At 38.3% G+C, this 5,000-nt stretch overlaps 1 protein-coding gene across 1 annotated transcript in view; it reads right to left on the reverse strand.

The window, feature by feature from the left end:
- Nucleotides 1-5,000, reverse strand: part of LOC119597534 (nipped-B-like protein) — an 80,753-nt gene that overhangs the window by 66,661 nt on the left and 9,092 nt on the right. The window lies entirely within an intron of this gene.

The following is a 5,000-nucleotide window of genomic DNA, read 5'->3' on the forward strand; positions in this document are numbered from 1 at the left end:
GTTCCTGGAGCAAGGACCTTGAACCTTAACGATAAAGTGCCTGGAAAGAAGATGTATTCTTTACCGCCCCCATCCCCCTCAAAAAAAAAAAAAAAAAAAAAAAAAAAAGCGTTCCTTTTGCTCCAGGCGAGAGCAGCTTCTCACTTGCTCTCTCCCCTCACCTTTTCATCCCCTCATTTTTCCCCTTCACTTCCTTCTATTTATTCCTTTTCCCTTCTCCACTCCTCTCGTGTCTTCCCTTTATTTCTCATATTTCTTCCCGTTCTCTTCCTTTCCCTCTGGTTCCCCTTTTACTAGACCCTCCATTCCCCCTTCCTTTGCTCTTCTCCCCTCTCTTTTCTTCCCATTGGCTCCCCTCTGTTCCTTTTCCTATCCCTTTCATCCCCCCCCCCTCCTCTCTCTTTCTCGTTCTCTCTCTCTCTCTCTCTCTCTCTCTCTCTCTCTCTCTCTCTCTCTGTTCTATCTTCTATCATTCCCCTCCCTTTACCATTCACCCCTCATCCTCCTCCTCCTCATTCCTCCTTCGTCTTCCCCTTCTGTCTCTCCCTCCTATTTCATCTCCATTTATCTTCATTTCTCCCCCTCTTTCCCTCATCCTCTTCCTCACGATCTCTTTTCCCCTCATCATAGACTCCCTATAACTCACCCCTACCCCCCCTCTTTGATCTTCCGCCCTCATCCTTCTCCCTCATTCTGCACCCCCCCCCCCCTTCCACACCATTCCTCCCACTCAACTCTCCTCCCTTTCTCCCTTAATCTCACCCCCCTTCTCCATCTCTCTCTCTCTCTCTCTCTCTCTCTCTCTCTCTCTCTCTCTCTCTGTTTCTCTCTCTCTCTCTTTCTCTGTTTCTCTCTCTCTCTCTTTCTCTCTTCCTCTCTCTCTCTTCTCTCTCTTCTCATCTCCTTTCTCTCTCTCTCTCTCTCTTCTCTCTCTCTTTTCTCTCTCTCTCTCTCTCTCTCTCTCGTTCTGTTTCCCTCCCTCCCTCCCTCCTTCTCTCTCTCTCTCTCTCTCCCTCCCTCTCACTCCCCCATCACCCCCCCCCCCACAATGGGCCCATCCAGAAATCCTACTTTAATCCAAGGATAATACGAGAGAAGTGGCGTCGAGTCATGGGGAGGTGGGAGGGGGCAGAGGAAGGTAGGGGAGGGAAGGAGGAGGAGGGGGGTGGGGAGGGGAAGGTAATTTTTTTGGTTGTGGCGGAGGCGAGGAGGAGGAGAGGAGGAAAGGGGAAGGGGAAAGGGAGAGGGGAAAAGGGAAGGGAGAGAGAGGTAAAAGGGAGAGGGAAAGGGGAAAGGAGAGAGAGGGGAAAGGGAGAGAGAGAGGGGAGAGGGAGAGGGAAAGGGGAGAGAGAGAGCAAAAGAAAGGGTGAGGAGAGAGAAGAAAGGGAGAGGGGAAGGGAGAAGGGAGAGTACTTACCTATCTTATCTACATCTATCTGCATTTTCTTCACAAATCATTAACCCTCTTTATTCCACAATTACTATTATTGCATATAACATTACTTTTACAGCTACCATTATCTTCAAAATTATCCATATGCATCATCATTGCAACTATCTTCATCATTGCAATCATTGTCATTATCCTCCTTATTATCATAATTGCTATTGATATCGTCACAATCATCGCCATCATTTTGACCGTCGTCAATATCAAATCACCATTATTGTTATTATTAAGGTTATTATTATCTTATCAATATTATTAATATAACCATTGTTATTATAAACAGAAGTTATGATTATCTTATTACTGTTATAATCAATATTGCTACTATTACTACCACTGATACTGTTTTCATCATTATTACTAATATTGTTGTTAATACTAACATTATCATTTATATTACTACGAATATTAATATTATCATGATTATCATTATTATTACTATTATTATTGTTATAATTACTGTTATCATTTTTATTCTCATTATTATTATTATTATTACTATCATTATTATTCTCACTACTGTTATCATTAGCATCGGTCTCATCATTATTATTATCACCATTATCTTTATTCTTACTATCATTATCATCAAAATCATGATCATTATTATCATCAAAACTCTATTAATGGCCTTATCATCTTGACTGTTAATATATCTCTACTACAATTATCATTGTTTTCATGTTAGTATCAGTATCACTATAATCATTATCATAATCACTATAATTAGTATCACTGTTACTCATCATTGCCATCATCTTTATCATCATCAATATCATTACCATCATTATCATCACTATTACCATTACCATTACCATCATCACCACCATCACTAGCAGCAATATTACTTTTATCAACATCACTGCTGTTATCAGGATCATGTTCATAATTAGAACGACACTGAACTGAACTGAACTATATTTTCTCATCGATTTGTTTATATATTTAGAAAATAATATTACTTTACTTTACGAAGTTATATAAACTAATCACTTAATAACTTTTTTCGTTTTAATTACGTTTTGTTTTTGTTCAGTATTTCAATGTACATGAACAGAGAAAAAATGATAAATAGATGATAGACTGGTAGATATATGAACAGATAGATAGGTATACTTAGATAGATAGATAGATAGTTTGCAGATAGATAGGTGGATAGATATTTTGATAGATTGGCAGATAGATCATTATATATATATATATATATATATATATATATATATATATATATATATATATATATATATATATATATATATATGTATGTATGTATGTATGTATGTATGTATGTATGTATGTATGTATGTATAAATAAACAAGATAAGTGATAGAAAAATAAATTAAAGTTAAACGGAAAAACCGATCGATAGGAATATAGACAAATAGATAAACATATAGATACATAAATAAACAAATAATTCAACGTCCCCAAAAATAAACACAAAACATAAAAAAACAAACACATAAGAAAAAAAAAAAAAAAAAAAAAAAAGTGGCAACCGAAGGACGTGTTACAACGTGTTGAAATTTCTGGTCAATGTTACTTTGAAAATTTCCGCCAACGGTAAAATATCCGGGATTTTTCAAACTTCGTCGACAGGAGTCCAATTACAAACTGTCATTTGCCGGGACTCTAGGGAATAGGGGAGATATGTGCGTGTGTTGCGCGTGTGTGTGTGAGTGTGTGAGTGTGTTTGAGTGTAAGTGTGTGTGGTTCGGCCAGGGGTAGAGCGTATGTAAGGAGGGGGGAGGGAGGGTGTGTGTGTGTGTGTGTGTGTGTGTGTGCGTGTGCGCGCACGCGCGTACGTGTATTTATGAATGCATGTATTCATGTGCACGTATACGTTTGTGCATTTGTTTGAATATGCGGATATGTGTGTTTATGTGTGTGTGTGTGTGTTTGTGTGTGTGTTTGTTTGTTTGTGTGTGTGTGTGTGTGTGTGTGTGTGTGTGTGTGTGTGTGTGTGTGTGTGTGTGTGCGCGCACGCGCGTACGTGTATTTATGAATGCATGTATTCATGTGCACGTATACGTTTGTGCATTTGTTTGAATATGCGGATATGTGTGTGTATGTTGTATGTGTGTGTGTGTGTGTTGTGTGTAGTAGTTGTTTGTGTGTGTGTGTGTGGTGTGTTGTGTGTGTGAATGTGTAGTGTGTGGTGTGTTGTGTGTATGCGCACGCGCGTACGTGTATATTGATGAATGCATTGTATTCATGTGGCACGTATACGTTTGTGCATTTGTTTGAATATGCGGATATGTGTGTTTAGGTGTGTGTGTGTGTGTGTGTTGTGTTGTGTGTGTTTGTTTGTGTGTGTGTGTGTGTGTGTGTGTGTGTGTGTGTGTGTGTGTGTGTGTGTGTGTGTGTGTGTGTGTGTGTGTGTGTGTGTTTTGTGTGTGTGTGTGTGTGTGTGTGTGTGTACATTCATATGGAAAAGTCTAAAGGGGATGTCTGTATATATTTTAGTGCGTGTATACAAAATAAATAAATAAATAAAGAGTTGTTTGGGTGAAGAAGAAAGAAAAGAGAGAAAAACAAAAAAGAGATAAATGATACAGTGAGATGATTAAGGCAGAAATAGATAATTAGAGCGAAATGAATACAGAGAAATGATTAGACCAATTGATAGAGGAAAATGTAAACTTTTACTGGATACCTGTGTATCCTGATCACACACACACACACACACACACACACACACACACACACACACACACGTATATATAAAGATAGAAATAGATAGAGATAAGAAAAGAAAAGAAAAAAGAAAAGAAAAGAAAAGAAAAAAAGAAAAAAAAAAAAAAAAAAAAAAAAAAAAAAAAATATATATATATATATATATATATATATATATATATATATATATATATATATAAACATATACTGTTACCATATAGGTAAATAGTCTCAAAGACAGAACTAAAAAGATATATTGAGAAAAAGATATAGTAAAATAGACCGATAGCAAGAGATAGCTGGCCATGATCAGCATTTTCACATACACATTAACAAGCTCCTAGTGCTACTCTCAAAGATTTAAATACTGTTTGATAAAGAACAAACGGTATCGACTGCTAATAAATAGGTAAATTATAGTAAAAACAATAGCGGTTCCTGATCGCTTTGAAAGCACCAATGTATATCCACGAATACTGAGGACTTTAAATCGAAAAAAAAAATCTAGTGCATTTTTCACAAGCCGCATTCAAAATTCGTTATAAACCCTCCAAATCCCTCCCTGGGTTGATATACCGTCCATTATTTCGCATAATACGTCCTCTCCATTACTTCCGAACGGCTTATTCTGAGCGCGCCGAGAAATCCTCCTTCTCAAAAAAACTCGAGAGACGTGAAAAAGACCCCCACGGAACGTGCGCGACCGTTGCTAGCATCCACTCGAATGCGCGAGGCCCTCGAACGCGCTCCGAGGCTCCGGAAAAACAACAAACAGGTGAGGGTCGCCATGCGCACGCGGCGATGAGAAGATGGCACCCTGTGTCGTCCTACTTTGGACACCTCTCTCTCTCTCTCTCTCTCTTTTCCTCCTCT

The sequence above is a fragment of the Penaeus monodon genome, chromosome 39 (assembly GCF_015228065.2).
Source record: "Penaeus monodon isolate SGIC_2016 chromosome 39, NSTDA_Pmon_1, whole genome shotgun sequence".
In the NCBI taxonomy this organism is placed as follows: domain Eukaryota; kingdom Metazoa; phylum Arthropoda; class Malacostraca; order Decapoda; family Penaeidae; genus Penaeus; species Penaeus monodon.